Source organism: Canis lupus, chromosome 17 (assembly GCF_048164855.1).
Source record: "Canis lupus baileyi chromosome 17, mCanLup2.hap1, whole genome shotgun sequence".
Taxonomy (NCBI): domain Eukaryota; kingdom Metazoa; phylum Chordata; class Mammalia; order Carnivora; family Canidae; genus Canis; species Canis lupus.
In genome coordinates this window covers 31,491,232-31,508,796 of record NC_132854.1, presented here as the reverse complement: position 1 = coordinate 31,508,796, position 17,565 = coordinate 31,491,232, and the positions used below count along the sequence as shown (strand labels likewise).

The following is a 17,565-nucleotide window of genomic DNA, read 5'->3' as shown; positions in this document are numbered from 1 at the left end:
AGTCTAATTAGTCTCATTCAAGTCTGGTCTAGCCTTATTCACTAAGAAGGAAAAGCTAAAGGGAACTCAAGGGAAAAAAAATTCCTGCACTTTCCTAGAGTGGCCCCTCTGGTGTATCTTTCAGGAATTCAAATCCATAGATTAAATTATATAATTCCTGGACTTGTTTCAAAGCAATCCAGGGAGGGTAGGAGAGATATATGTACATGGATATTCATGAAGCAGGTTTTGACATGCATTGTTTATTGTGGAAACTGGGGAAAAGGTTAATTTTACTATTCTCTATACTTTCAAATTCTATGCTCAAATATGCCTAAAAATGAAAAAAAGAGAGAAATTATTAACTTGTTTGATGACCTATAGATCCAATGGAAGAAAAGAAAACCCAGTATTTAATATGAAATAAATTTCATACAACTAGATTTTAAAATAATTTCCTTTAGGAAAGTTTCAAAACATTATATAAACTCAGTATTCATTCCGATTGTAACATTGTCATTTTATGATGCCAAAAACAGCTTCTCTCTATTACAGGGATAGCTGGCAGTTTGTATTTGATACTAACTCCTCAGTCACTATATCATTATTTTGTGTCATTAAAACACTGAAGTTATAAGTATAAGCTATCAGATGTGAAAATCACACCTAAAAATATAGCTTGTCATTTAGATGTTTCTAAACATTCCATTATTTGACAAAATACATATAAATATATATTTCTGGCAAATTTTTAAAAATCCATGGACTGTTTGAAAATATGAAGAAACAACTATAGAAGATTTCCAATGTAAATGACTAGACTGGCTTGTTGCATTTGCCAAGACAAGTGAAGAACTGACAATTAAACATATAATTTGAGAAATTGGGCTTTTCATATGAATTACCTAGATTGGATCTTTATGTTAACTGAATTCTCTGGATAAAACAGCTCTTCACTTTCTTTTACCTTTATAAATACTGTCTCTTTTAATTTTGTTTGATAGCGATAAAGTGAGCCTTTTCTAGCACCAAGCTTCAGCTTAAAATATGCACTAATTTCAAGTAAAAGTGTAGAGTAATTTGGGAATGTTTCATCTGCGGCTTTAAATGTGTGCAGACTGATTACATAATTATAAAAGCAGTCAGGTGGCTTAATTAGATGCAAGAGTGCTCACTGGGGCAAAACTAGGAGTCTGTACATATCTGTAATACATTTCTACATTTTGTACACTATCCATAGATGGAAAGTGAATTCTTCATGATTCTTTTGAAGAGCTTATTAGTACCTGAACAAGACCTGCACATTAGTATTCTCTGGACCAAACATACCTACCATACCCTGGCTGGCCACCAAAATTTGGGAAACATGGAACCAAAAGGAGCCAATCCTTGCTTACATATCTGACCTCATTCTATTCAGTTTGAAATTAAAATATTTGCTTGGCAATTTTCAATCACATGCTTGACTCCTAAATATCAGGTCTAAGTTCAGTATTGCCCTCTCAGAGAGGTCTTTTTGGGCCATTTAACCTAAATGTCTATTTAATCTAAACCCAGCCCTTTTCACCCAGCCCTTCCCAATTAATCACCTGATGTCATTTTCTTCATTGCATTTATCCCTAGTGAAAATTGTCTTGTTTATTTATTTCTGTTTATGTTCTATCTTCTTCACCAGAATGTAAGGTCCATGGACTTTATTATTATTATTATTATTTTCTTTACCATGGTGGTTAGAATACTGCCTGACACATGGCTGGTATTCAAAAAGATTTGTCAAAGAAATAAATGACTAAATGAATGAGTGAATGCAGTTAATTAGGACTTTTTTCTGAATCACAGAGTCAAATATTTATGAAGTATTGGTTATCAATAAAAAATGACCACATTTTCATTGGGATTGGTTACTAAATAAGAGCCTTGATTAAATCAAGCATTGAACCAAGGGCAAAGCCTATGTAATTTACCACATAAAGTTTAACTACTATAACAGCAAAAGCTCAAGTGCTTGGTAATACACGCAGTGTGAGAATGTCATCAGACAGTAGTAGTTCTGCCTTTGCCCCAGAGATCCCCAGGAAGCTGCAGTATCAGGAGGAGGGCTTCAATTAGGACCTATCACAGTAAATGTGGAAGGATGGCATTCTATGACTTAACAATGGATTGTGTGTAAGGAATGAGAACATGATGACTCCAGTGCTCAGAGATGGTGAAGGTTGCCCTTGGTGATGCAGAAGGTTAAATATTGCTAGAGAATGTCATACTCTAATATTCATATGACCCTATGTGAACTAGCTCTAAGATGGGTTGTTATCTCTTTATAGGGAGCTCTGCTGGACACTTCAGAGATCCCCAAACACTGGGGGTCTATGACCTGCAGTTTCAAGGACAAAGAGGAATATGTCTCTTCTGGCCACACTTAGTGATTGCCCCCCTCCCTCCCAAATACCTTCATTGTTCCATACAAATGTCCTCATTAGTGGGTCTACTTCTATATTTTTTTTCTCACAGTGCTATTCCCGTCAGGAATGCATTCTACTTGTCCACACCCATTCTTCATGTGTTAACTCATATGTTTATTAACTTCCATGAATATTCGTTGATGTGGCCACCTGAACACCCATTCTTCATGTGTTATTTCATCTGTTTATTAACTTCCATGAATATTCATTGATGTGGCCACCTGAAAAAAAAGAAAACTTTCCAAGTGGTGGAAAGTTTACTAAATCTGGCAAAAGAGTGAACAAGCTCTCTAGTGTCTCTTCTTACAAGTACACTAATCCTATTGGATCAGTGTCCTCACCTTGTGACCTTATTTAATCTTAATTATTTCTATAAAGGCTCTATCTCTAACTACCATCACATTGAGAGTTGTGGCTTCAACATAAATATTGGGAAGGGGTACACAACATTCACTTCCTAACAGACAAGATGTATTGTTGGTAGTTTTGGAATCTACTCATTTTATTTTGAATATTTGCAATACTCATAATTAATATTAGTCTATTATTTTAGTATCAATTTTATCCTTGCTTTGTAAACTGAATTTGAATGTTTTTGATCTTTAATGTTCTAACTGATCTCTGTTTGGTAGAATTATTTAATGAACCCGTTTGTCTCTGATATGTTTTTCTGAAGTAGTTCCTTTACAACTTCATTTCTTCCATTAAAATTTATCTGTTTAAGCCTTTCCTGGGGTTAATTTTGATAAACTGAATTTTCTTCTAAATTATCTATTTATTTGTATACAGATCTACCTTAATTTCCCAATAGCCAAATTACTGAAGGCTGATCTAGGTTTACTCTAATGTAGAAAAATAAAGATGAAATTTTGAGTTTAGAAAAATAGATACATGAGTTTTTCCTTCTACTTAGGTATCAAGGAACTTATGTATCATAATAACATATCTTTTATTTTTAAAAAATATTTTTATTTTATTTTAATTCCAGTGTAGCTAACAGAGTATTATGTTAGTTTAAGATATACAATATAATAATTCAACAATTTCACATATCACCTAGATGTTCATCAAGGTAAGTACACTCTTAATCCCCAATAACCACTGTTTCCATTCATTTGCATTTTATTTATCCTTTTTCTGTTTTCAAGAGGAATCGGCCTTTACTTTTACCCAGCCAGGAGAGTGATGACAGTCTCCTCAGGGTCAGGAGCTTGTCTTCTCTTTATACTGCTATAATACACAATACAATGCAATACTCACAGTAGGTGTTTGACAAATAAATATTATTATGAAAAGCAATATGGACCATAATAGATGTTTGACATTTCATAATAATCTTCTAGCAGCATATTATAATGCAGCCATACTGAGAACAAAAATTGATTTAAGGAAACAAATCCTTACATAAAACTTTGATAGAATAGTAGCTATACAGTTTTGCTTTACTCTGCAAATAACTCTAAACAATATACTTAGTAGCAATTGTCAAGAAGTATGTATAAGAAATGATAATTTGACATTTAAAAGAGTAAAAGTTTTACACCATTAACCACAAAGAAATATGTGAGAAGGAAAAATATCTATCAAAGGAAATATTTATGAACTAGTTGGAGTTCAAGGACAAATGCATTTAACATCTAAAAGAAGTTGGTTGTCTTTTGTACAGCCTTGCCAAAGATTGACTTTCACCCACTTTTCCTCAGAAAATGAGTGGCAGTTTGGCTATTTACAGGGTAGGATTCCAGGGATCCATTAAACCTTTCAAAATATCATTAACGGCATAATCATACATTTTTATGAGAGGTAATCATTTCTTCAGGTGGATCTTGTTAGCGAATTTTCACACTCTATATTAGCGTCATTATTGAACAGGATAACAAGGTAGATGCATCACCATTAGAGTATCAAGTGAACACCAGCATAGCAGTTTTATGAGTCACTGATCTGCTGTCAGCAGTGAGCAGTCTATCAGTGGGAAAGTGCCCTTGAAATGAACTTCACTTTGTCTGTAATGTTTCATTCATTATAGACTCCTTATAGTGGAAGGTATAAAATGTAGATTCCTTCACTGAAAACATCATAAATAATTTCACATAGTATCATTTAAAAGCAAAAAGTTCATTTGAAAATAATGAAACATTTATTTTAATAGGAATAATTTAGTCAGACTCTGTTAATTTAAGTTTGATTTGTCTACTTTCATCGTTTTCTTGTCTGCTATATTTAAATAGTAACCAGACAGTTGGAAATACAATGCCAGTACCTTTCAAGTTTTAGACACATTTTAATGTACAAAAAGATTAAATTTGCAAACTGAACTGAACCAAGTTCAATTAAACCAAAAGTAATAGATTACATTGAGCAAGCTTTTAAAAAAGATTTCTTTCAACATATTAGATCACTTGCATAGTATCACTGTATGCTTTGAGCCAAGAAAACGAAAGCTTTCTGTATCAGCATTAACTGTCACATGTAGCTGTAGAATCATAGATATGTGCATGAGTAACAAGGACATATGAAGATGTGTTATAGTTTAGACATATTCACAAAAATAACTTTAATAACCTATATTTCACATGGGCAGCATAAATATGAGAATAATGAATTAAATAATACACAAATAAATTCAGTAGGTATTTCAAGAGTGTCATCTATTTGCCTATTGACTTTTGGTAACACTCAATAAGAAAATTATTATACCTCTACTTTTGTCTGAAATATTGTATAATTGAGGCAAAATGCTTAGGATTTGTTTTTTGTCAGTTTTTCATACTTACAGTTCTTAACTTGGTTTTGCATTTATAGGCTCAGGCCGAGGCTAATCATAATCAGAGAGTAACTACGGATTATTAGACTGCTTCTGTAGTGCACTGATTTTATTGAGCTGAAATATTCCATCGCGTCTAGTTATTATATTGAGGGCAAGATCCATACATTATAAACATATTATTTAGATGATGTAGTTTTTTATTCTTTGACCTTTACATAATAAATAGTAATTGAGTAGGGATCCCTGGGTGGCGCAGCGGTTTGGCGCCTGCCTTTGGCCCAGGGCGCGATCCTGGAGACCTGGGATCGAATCCCACGTCGGGCTCCTGGTGCATGGAGCCTGCTTCTCCCTCTGCCTGTGTCTCTGCCTCTCTCTCTCTGTATGACTATCATAAATAAATAAAAAAAATTAAAAAAATATTTAAATAAATAGTAATTGAGTAAATTGAAATATATACTATTCTCTGCTTATCTTTTTTCTTTTCAATCACCTTGTCTGCTATAAAATACAAATATATTGGAAACTTTGTGAACTACTGTTCTTAGGTGGCAAATAGTTAAAATATTTCAGATAAAACAGTGTTGCTATTCTACCAGTAGAATTTTGGTAATTCATTATGACTAAAATTGAACTTGTTTCTGTACTCTGCCCCTCCCCTATCTCAATTCATGAATTCACCATTTACCCTTTCTTCCAAGCTGGAACTCCTGTTGTCATCCTCGATAGCTCCTCCTTCCTCATATTATATTCTCACCAATTTCTGTCAATTCCATCTTTGTAATATCTTCCAAATCACTCAACTTCATTCATTCTTCAGTTTTAAAGATTGGTTTCATATGCACTTCCCGGGGCATCATTTGTCATACCGTGAAGGAATGTCATAAAGCAAGGGTGGAAAGATGTTTTTAGCATGGAAACAATAGTGACTCTAGTACAATTAATTAAAATGAAATGTTTACTAAAATACATATCTCAGAATTGATCATTGCATGTCACTGGGTGTTGGTAGAATAGTTAAGAAATAAGATGCACTAAAATATTCTGCACTCTATTTACAGTTGTTAAAAACAATTTTGAACATGTCAGTCTCTTTCATGGAAACTTTACAAGCTCTGCATTGCCTATAGGATTAGGTCCAAACTCATTGTCAAACCATACAAATTTTACCAACACAATCTTTGCATGTTATAGGATATTTATCTATCCCCTGTGAGATATATAAATATATATCATATATATACACACATATGCAAACATATACATTCATTGTAAGATATATACACACACTGTGCATAATATATATATAAGTATATATATGATATATATATATATATATCATAAAGTATCAATGTATTGCAGTTGGTTTTATTGGCAATGACCCATAATTATCAGAGGTCAGCATGAAGCTGACTACTATTCATTTTAGTTAGATCAGCACGTTCCCAAGCAAAATTGTGCCATATCCCTTTTGGTTCTTTTTCAACTGCATTGTGGGAAGATGTGTATCCATGAGGTAATTTATGAAATATTTTGCTTTCAATCTCAGTGTGTTTTGGTCCTTATAAATCCTACTCTTACCTCAGACCTTTTTTATTTCACTAATTTTAATAAAATGAAAAAAATAAGGAGACATCAATTCCAAATAATGGAGTCAAGTTAAAATTTGGGGCAGGCAGAGACATTATAGAAATATTATCATTATAATCCAAGGCATCCTTGGATTAGACCAAACTTGCTTGCTGTTCTGTTATATTTTCTTCTTGAATAATTTTTCCTGCCAATACTTCCCCCAATTCTAATAAAATTTTTCTAATATTTCTTTTTAGTAATGGATTATATTAAATCTTTAAAAGCCAAACCATATGTAAAGTTAATTCAGTGATTCAAATTAAAGAACATTTATTCAACATTTGTTGTTAACAAAACACTGTTCTCAGTGCTACAATTATAATTTTCTAATAAGTCATACAATACTTGAAAATATATTTACATAAATATCTCTTTACATACAGAAAGACTCATTCTCTTCCTGTACTTTGAATTTTAACTGATCAGGGACCCACCTAGATTATTATTTTGCATACTTCCTTCATTTTCTAATTCCAAAACAGTCAATAACTCCAGCGAATTCTATTTTGTACATGCATCCCTGCTGCTCCCTAGAATCCTCTACCTACCTACTTACCTATCCATCTATGTTCAACATAAATAAATTATTCTTATTCCTTCATTCTCCATATTTAACCCATCATCATGCTCATTAATTCTAGCTCCAAAATAATAAATGTGTCTCACTACTATGGCAATTATCAACTCTACAGAACACCAAATGTGTGAAGTCATGCAAACTTTTAACCATTATCTATAAGAATCTGCATGATCTTACCTCTATCATTACTTATCCAATTAGTATATATTTATTAAGAACTCACTGTATGTCCAGCTAGATATTGAATATGCAGTAGGAAGACATATACTTTCTTTCAACAATCTTATATTCTAGTGGAAATATGGAAATAAATGTTAGTAAATAAATAATTAAATTATAGTATATTTTGATCAATTCCATAAAAGAAACAAATTTAATACTAAACCATAATGGGATGGAGGGAAATCACATTGAGACAGAATATCCAAACAAGTTGATAAGGGGCCACTTAAAATGCAATGGCATAAGTTGAGATGGAGCCAGCTGCAGGATGAGTGAGGACAAAGTGTTCCAAACAGAGGTATCTGGATGTGCAAAGTTCCTGAAGTGAGGATCAGAAAAAGAGGGCATGAGTGTCCAGATCTAAGTAATACAAGGGGAGAGGGTCAGGAAAAGTAATAGAGTATAGTTAAGGGCTTGTATTCATTTTCTATTGCTGCATAACAAATTATCACAAAATTAGTGACTTAAACTAAGATATATTTACTATGTACTTCACAGTTTCCAGGGATCTAGAGTCTGGGTGCAGTGTAACTGGATCTTCCATCCAGGGTCTGAGTCTTGCAAGGCTCCACTCATAATGTTGGCCAGCATGCTCCTTTTGGGGCTCAGCTCACATGGTTGTTGGTAGATTTCAATTCCTTGTGCTTGCAGGACTGAGGTGCCCATTTTCTTGTTACTAGAGGCCACTCTCAGTTCCTAAATGCACCCAAAGTTCCTTACCATAAGGCCTTCATACAGCCTGTCTCATAGCATGGTATCTGACTTCCACAAGGCCAACAAGAGTATCTCTCATTCCAGGCTGCTATGAAGGAGTCTTATATAATGTGATATAATTAGAGAGTTACTATCCTATTGTCTTTGCCAGATTCTATTGGTTAGAAGCAAATCACAGTTTCCATTGGACTCCAAGGAAGACATACAAGTGCATGACTCATTGGTGATCTCTTAGTATGTTCCTGCCACAGGGTTCAATCAAGTAAATCATGGTAAGGAGTTCGTATGTATTTTAAGTGAAATGGGATTTTGTGAAAGGGAAGGAAGAAAGATGGAAGTAAGGAAAGGTTAAATCATATTCCAGGAAATTAAGACAAATGGAGGAGATGATTCTGTTTAGAGGCTTGGGGGTAATTTCTTGGAGAAGGTGGCCCTAGGATAACAGTTTGAAAGTGCAGAAAGAGATAGTATCAGAGGAAGATTGTGTCTGAAAAAACCTGCAGGTGGACTAGAGCAGTGTGTGACTGAGGAAAAGTAAGTAGTCCATAGGTATGAGTGCTCAGGATGCATAGGGTCAAAAGTAAAGAAATACAAAGGATTTTATGTAGTGGGTGATTTGGGATGGTCTTAATGGAGAGCTACATTATCAGACATGCTAGTTTGCCAGATAGCCTGGTTCTGACAATAGGAAGAATGAACTGAGGAAAGAACTCAGAATAAGTAGGACATCATTATGTCCAGTGAAATTTAAAGATATTTCTAATACATTTTGAAATCTTTGAACTGTACAACAAGGATCAGCCCAATTTTATTTCTTTTTCCTTTCTTTTTAAACTGCTTTGAGTATGCTTGACATATAAAAAACTGTAGGAATTTAATGTGTACAACTTCATTTATTTGGAGAAAAGTGCATGCCCATGAAACCATGATCATTATCAATGCCATAAACTTATCCGTCACCTCCAAAAAGGTTGCTCCTACCAGCCCTCCTTTTTTTGGAACAATTTTCTTTAAAAAGAGCTGCATCATAGTTAGTAATTGGAATAAAACTTTCATTAGCTTATTTTCAAAGATTCTTTTGAAGGACCATGGTTTTAAGGGCATCTCAAAAGAACTAGGTGCCCTATCTTTAATTGGCAATTTCCAGTTTCAGGTAAAAAGAATTAGGGTAAGGAACTAGGGCTTGCAATCTCTGTATCTGCTAAGTAGGAGATTTTGAATTGCTTTGGGACTAGAAGCCTGGCTGCCCTGCTTATTTTTGCATCCTTAGTCCCTGACACATACTAGATGCTTCAAAAATATTTTTAAATGGGAAAATGAATGAATACATAGTCACGTCAAATAAATATTATTCCAGCCACCAGACCACTACCTCTTTCCACCCTCCTTTCTCTTCCCAGCCTTTCTTTTCCTTTCTAATGTCCAAATTCATCATTAAGATTCAAGGCATGCTCTAGTCTCAAACTCTCAAAGCATTCATTTTGATCTTGTTTTGTGTTAGAATGAAATTATGTAGATTGCCTTATCCACAGATCCTATGTAATGTGGGAGATCACCCACAATATGGAAGGCAAGCTCATGCCAATTGCTTGAGTACTAATGAGGACTATTCTCAAATTTGCACTTTGAAACTAACTTTGGATGATTCTTCATCTCAAGGCTATTTAATGCCAAACTGATCAGTAAATTCTGGGTCATGGAAGAATGTCCCCTGGGATATTACTTCTGAGCTAGTAAGTGATGATTGTGCAATGAGATAAAGGAGAAATGCATGTTTACTAGTACATGATTAAAGGTATGCTTGATATTTAATTCAACACAAATATTCAAATATTCTATTTAGAATTTCCTCAATTAATAGCATATTAGCATTTAGAATTATTTAGAATGTTTGTATGTCTTCTTCATTCATAATAATTAATATTAAAGAGAAATGAGGCTATTTTTTTTCACTTAATAGAATTATGGCAAATAAGATATTTCTCTTCCATTAACTCTGTGCTTGATGCCTAGAAATCACTAATAAATGTTTGTTAAATAATTTTTATCTTAAAAATTCAAACAAAACTATATTTATATGTCACTGTGGGTTGAGTAAATTACTTAGAATTGGTAATATAAACTTTACTTTAACTGCTTTACTCTAGGTAATTTTAGAATTTAAGTTAGTATTTTAAATACACAAATAAATATGTAATATTTAGTTTTTGCTTCATTATTTCCTTTGTAAAAAAAATGTTAAGATTATATATAGGAAAGATTATCTGAATAGGTTTCAGTTAAAATATGGCACATTTGAAATTTGAAAACCTCTGAGAATTTTCTAATGTGGGTCACTGTACTAGGAGGTTTGCCGTTGTAAATGGTGTTTACAGTCTGAGTAAACCACAAAAAAATGGAACAGACCAAAAAGTTGCCCATGATACATAGCAGAGCTTTAGCAGATTCTGAATGTGTGTGACATGTGTGAAGTCTGTTCTATTGAGAATGACCCACCATGCATAAATTTTTGTAATGATATGCTGTAATTCTTTTTGTTAAAAATAATGATTTTCCATCACCAAAATAAGGTATCCTGATTGTGATTAATTTGAACAATTAAAAAAATAATAATAAGAGAAAAATCCATCTATGGCTTCACTATCCAGGAATAAACATTCATAACATTGTTATCTTTCTTTTCAGTATTTCTTTAAAAAAAAAAGATTTATTCATTTACTTGAGACAGAGAGAGAGAGAGAGCATGAGCAGAGGAAGGGGGAGGGGAAGAGGAAGAAGCAGACTCCCCACTGAGCAGGGAACCTGATCTAGGCCCCAGATCATGACCTGAGCCTAAGGTAGCCACTTAACTGACTGAGCCACCCAGCTGCCCTCTTTTCAGTATTTCTATGCATAATTTTTAACCTAGCTGTGCTTCTATATTACACGCATAAGTTTATAGTAATTTAGAGGGAAAGCTATAAAATTTGGAAAACATGGGAAGAATAAAGAAAACATCCAGAATTCCATGAACAGATACAGACTCTTTACATTTTAATGTGTTTTCAATTTTTTTTTCCTATGCATATTGACATCATCTTTCATATTCTTTTTTTTTTTTTTAAGAGTTTAATTATTTATTCATGAGAGACACAGAGAAAGAGGCAGAGACAGAGAAGCAGACTCCCTGTAGGGAGTCTGATGCGGGACTGGATCTGAACCCCAGGATCACAACCTGTGTCAAAGGCAGATGCTCAATCAATGAGTCACCCAGACGCCCCCATCTTTCATATTCTGACTGTGAAGGGTGGTTATCATGGAAGTTATTTTTTGATGGAATAAGATATCCTTTGGGACTTTCTTAGGATATTTCTGTGATTAGTTTGACTTGTTAGTTTTTCTCAGTGAATGAAAGCAAGTAATTAAATTATTCAATGTAAGATTTAAAAATATGAAAAATAATTTCTCAAGTTCTTTGATAATTTTCTACATAATTATGATTTTGTAAAGAAAAATTCCCTTAATGTCCCAACCATTTTAATGAAAGCAATAGTATATAGGGTTTAAGATAAAATCCAGGTCTGTCAAGATGAGTGAGCTTGAACAAGTTATTTACCTCTCCATGCTTTGCTGTTCACATGGATAAAGTGGGATAGATGAATTAATATGTGTGAACTGCTTAGCAGAGTGCCTGTCACTTGGTAAATGCTATATATAGGTTAGCCATGACTAGTAAGTTCTAGAAGAGAACAATATCTCCTTTATTGTTTAAAGCGGCTATATGTGGCCATAGACATTATATGAAGTATGCATACAGAAAGAGCTGTACCAAGTTTTGACACCAGGCTACAGTTAATTAATCTAAACTTGATGTTGCAATTCAAACATAACAAGGAAAAGCTTTGGTGTCATGATTAAAATTGTGAGTCTAATTTTAAGCAAGATATTTATAAGCCATAATAATCTTGGGGGATTGTTCTAACTCAATGTATTGACTGTAAATAAACAGATAAAAATGTTTATGTGAAAGGTATTAGTAAAGATGAGATAAGTCACATGTAGTACTGGGCACAAAATGAGCACCCAATAAATGTTACATGCTATTCTTAATTACTAAGGTAATAATAGTTCTTAATAACTCCAAAATTTTCTGTGTCTTTGAATTCTGAAATTTCTCTCACCTCTAAGTCATCTAGAGTAGGTGTTAAATCTATGGTCTCAAACAAAGGTTTATGATGTTTTTTGAGTTTTAATGTATTTGAGAATTCACTTCTGTTTTTTACTAATGAAAGATGACTTGAAGGCATAAACATTTCCTCTATTCCATCTCATTGTCTCAAAGGATTATAGTTTTGCCTCCACTCTTCCCTTTTTGATGGGAAGTCTGAGGTTTGTTTCCATAAGGAACTGTTTTTCTGCCTAGAACTTGTAGGGTTTTGTTTTTTTTTTTTTCCACATGTGTTTTTTGCCCTGGCAAGGCATCATCTCTTTTGACTAATTTCACCTGAAAAAGTTATGATCCTTTTTTAGATCTCCCTAAATTTTTCCAGTTGAGATATTTTTTAAATATGTCTTTTCATATTTCTTCTGTTCCAAGTGCTCATGTTCCTCACTCTTCTCAACCCTCTTAAGAAGCATGACCTTTTCCAGCTTTTTCTTTTGTCTGCCCTTTTTAGTTGCTTTTAGTGAGAGCTTTTCAAGTTATTCCTCTGATTTATGTATTTAGTTTTCCCTAATGCCATTGTAAATTTAAATTTAATGTTATTAGCTTCCTTTTTGATTCTTCCTTACCTTACTCTTCTCCCTTTAAGTCCCATATTTTAATTTTAGCTTATTATTTCTATATAATTTTCTATTCAAACTCTATAGATTCTTTCTTCTAAATAATATAGTTATTAATTTGAAACTTTTCTTTTTTCTTTGTTTTGTTTTTGCTTAATGTGCTTTTCTGTTTAATTTTTTATTGAAGCATAATTTTTAAAAAAAGATTTTATTTATTTATTCATGAGAGAGACAGAGAGAGAGAGAGAGAGAGAGGGGCAGAGACACAGGCAGAGGGAGAAGCAGTCTCCATGTAGGAAGCCTGATGTGGGAATTGATCCTGGGACTCTAGGATCACACCCTGCCTGAGCTGAAGGCAGATACTCAACCGCTGAGCCACCCAGGCATCCCTATTGAAGTATAATTAACATAAAGTGTTATATTAATTTCAGGTGTACAGTTTAGTGATTCAACAATTCTATACATTACCCAGTGCTCACATGATATTATAGTTTTAATCCTCTTTATCTGTTTCACCAAACTGCCCCATCCATCTCTTCTCTGGCAACCACCAAATTGTTCTTTGTATTTAAGAGTCCTGGGGTTTTTTTGGTCTTTTTTGCTTTGTTTGTTCATTTGTTTTGTTTCTTAAATTATACTTATGACTGAAATAATAAGATATTTGTCTCTCTCTGATTTGTTTCACTTATTACACCATCTAGATCCATCCATGTTGTTACAAATAGCAAGATCTCATTCTTTTTTTTATGGCTCAGCAATATTCCCATAGATAGATAAATTGATCACATCTAATTTGAAGCTTTTTTTTCTAAATAATGTCACATTGATTTTGATTCTAAAGGAATGGGTTTTCTTTACATTTTTTACTGCAGGAATTTTTTTACAGGTCTTATTTTATTCTTTCTCCCTCTGTAGATTATTCAGTAAGTAGAATTCTATCCAGGTTTGGTATTGCCAACAGACAGAAACCATAGATTGATTTTAGCCTCACTCTCTATTTACTCAAAAGATGGTCACATTGAACCAGAAGATAAGCTGGTATGCATGGTTTAACTCCTCAGTGTGAAGAAGTTTGTGTATTCAGTGCCCCCACCAAGTGAAGATCTGCTAACTCAGCAGGACAACATCTTTCCTCATGGTCTGATTGTCTGTCACCATGAATATATGGTGCACATGAAAAAATGTAATCTTAATCTCTCTTGCCTTCTTCCCGCTACTTTCACCTAAAGCACTTGCCTTCTTTTCTCTTTTCCCCTTATTCATACAACCAATCCAATTTACCCCATATCTCTTTCTTTTTGGAGATAAGCTTAAAACGAAGTAGGAAGAGGAAGATGAGAATTAGAATTGAATTTTTTAAACCTCCTCTTCTTGCTTTCATTTCAAACCCAGAAATAATAGGAATACGCTATAGGATGACCCTTTTAGATTCTACAGATGAGTAAGACTTGTTATAAACAAGCCTCTGTGCCACAGAATGAGGTATTGCATGATATATTTGAGTAGGAAATATATTAAAAATATATACTAGGATTTCTTTCATTTATTTTAGAATCAAAGGATACACAACTTGCTTTGCATTACTTAACATGTGTAAAGAAATTTGTTTTTGTAAATCCATAATGATCCTTTGTAGATCTTTATGTAAACCTTCACTGCAGACTCATTTCTGTATTTTTGTTTATTTAAGAAGCATGTGTTGCCTTTTATTTCTACTGAGGTGTTAGTTCATGGTGACTCTGTCAAGACCAATCATTAATGATCCATGTGAATAAGTTTTCTTGATAGAAATTGTATCTTCTTTTCAATAGTAGTTGACTGAAGCCATATCATGTGTAGATGCTAATCAAGCAGGGATACTTTGAAACAGCTGTATATCAGACATGGTTCCTGTGTATATGCTGAGTAATGTATATATTGAGAATATTTGGAACAGGATACTTTCAAATGTAAAGAGCTCTAGCAAAAAAAAAAAAAAGAGCTCTAGCTTAGTCAAAAGTTTAATCATAGTGCACAACCGGTAACCTCATGTGTATTTTTCTTTTGTCTGTGACAACTATATGAAATTTGAAAATTAAAAGGATAAGAAAGAAGCTACCAGGATTGGATTACACCAGTGAAGTTCAACACTTTATTGGAGATATTTCATCTTCACAGCTGTTCTTCACACTTCACACTTCTTTTGTGCTAGACTGTGTGCCATACCCGGGCTATATAAAAGTTTTCAAAATAAGCAACCTCTTGGGGGAAAGCATACATATAATAAACAATCCCACCAAATGCATTAGTATTGTGCCAAATGCTATAAAGCAAAATGTAGGATATTGAAGTAGAGTACACTAGAGAGAACTGATCTAATGGAGAGAACTCCAAGATATTATGGGACTTGTAGACAAACTAAAATTTAGATTGTGCTTGTTTTATAATTCTAAAGTCATCCTAATGTTTATAACTTAGCCTTATGAAGTACTGAAGTAGACATGGGTATTTTCTGTAGCACTATTGTAGAGAAGTCAAGATCTCAATATTCTGCTGTCTTTTTGCAACAGGCTCTCTCAAGTCAGTGACAGGATGTTAGGACTAGGAGTCAATCATAGGCTTCACAGAAATCAAGGTGTCAATATTAAGATGCTTCTCTCCTTCTACTCACATTTTAATTATCTCAAACAGGTTAAACTAAAGGATTGTAGTAGTATACATTGACTAAATTTTCTCCTAACATAGCTGCTAGAGATAGCTAGAGGATCTTACAGATTAGTTTGAGACTTACCTTTTGCACCCTTGTTTTAAAATTTAGTTAGCCAGCATATCTGCTGAACTGATGTGATGAAACTCAAGAATTTGGGGCCCACTTGAGTCTGGCCTGTGGAAAGAGTCTTTGGGGGCAAATGGACTTGACTCATTTGACTTGAACTCTCTTACCTCCAGAAACAAGCCTCACTATATAGAAATAGAATTTGTGAAATGTGCTGAATAATGGTAACTGTGTCTAAAACTATCACCTGTCAATGAAGACCCTGAAATTAAATTAGTAAAAGTGACTGAATCTGTAGAGCTAAAATTTAAGCAATTTCTCTGTGTACAGCCTGCCAACCTCAGCACACTAGCTGGGCATCTTGCCTATTGGTCTTTGACCTAGGATGGCAGCATAAAGACTACATCATAATTCAAATTGAAAAGTCTGATTGACCTATTATTTTATGTAGGGTGACTCCTGCCTTAGAATTAACCATGGTTCTCCCTTCTAAATGAGTTTTGACTGGGGAATCATCTTTAATTCATATTTTTCACACTACATTTAAGTTTTTGGGCAAAAGGATTCATAATGTATACATGACTAAATTTTTTAAAGACTAAACATTGCCACAGGCCTGTGGCACTCAAATTTCTAAGTGAAAAACAGAAGCTAGAGCCTCCACTTCACAGATCTCTGACCGCTCTGAATTTTATAACTTGTCAGACTCTTTGCTGTGAATGGGGCCTGGATCCAACCTGACTAGTCAGTATCATCTGTAGGCCCATCATCACTATCACTGACAGCATGCATATGTCTGGAAAGAATGGGAACTATTGCATTATCCAGGAGGGGCTGTGGTAATTGCTGACCTCTAGTTACTAATTTGAATTGTTACTTGATTCCATAATGGAGATGTGGGCTGGAAAGATCAATATGGTTGATAGGATACAACCCAGTCAGCAGGCAGGAAAATCCATGACCATTCTTCCTTCTCTACTGGATCATCCTGACACTTTTATGGCAGCCAATGGTGAATATACTATTGATTGCATTTCAAACTTTCAGGAGGATCTGCAGTTGTTTTCAATTTTTATATTCTCTTTGGTAAGAAGGTTGGACTAGCCATAATTATTATACCTCCATCTCTTCTTGAATGTTTTAATTTCAGAGACCAAGGCCAGATATAAAGGTAGAGTTGAGAAAAGATCTTAAAATGTATTCTTTGGCAGAGATCCTTAGGTGTCCTGGGTAATCTGTTTATATGATATCAGGAAAAAAAAACTCCTGAGATAGAACTCACAGGGGGGCTTACATCTAGAGGAAGTAAGAGTGACCAACTTCACTGCTCTCTTCTATGTCTAATAATCCAGCCAAATACCGACCCAACACAGCACACAATAGATCCCATGAAATCTAGGCAATTCACAAGAGCTGATAAATGTAGTATTAGCAGTTTCCCTGACTCTGACAACTCAGGGCAACTAAAAGAAGTTACTTCCCATTCCCTACTACCACACATCTCTCTTCATTTAGGAAGATGAAGAAAGGAGTGGATGTAATCACAGTATTCTTGGAAAGGTCATTAAGGTTTAATCATGATAATATGGCCAATCTATCTTCCACAGTTTCATGGTTTTTGTATATATGTTTATTTTCCCCCAACTTATATAGATTATTTTTATTTAGGATTGCTAGCAAATAGATTTGGTAGAGA

The 17,565-nt window shown here is 33.9% G+C and overlaps 1 long non-coding RNA gene across 1 annotated transcript in view; it reads left to right on the top strand.

Annotated features, from left to right (window-relative positions):
- Positions 1-2,148: 2,148 nt before the first annotated feature.
- LOC140608372 (uncharacterized) overlaps positions 2,149-17,565 on the top strand; it is a 28,879-nt gene continuing 13,462 nt past the window's right edge. Inside the window, exon 1 of the long non-coding RNA XR_012010384.1 lies at positions 2,149-2,213. This is a non-coding gene — a long non-coding RNA (uncharacterized lncRNA). The remainder of the gene's footprint in view (positions 2,214-17,565) is intronic.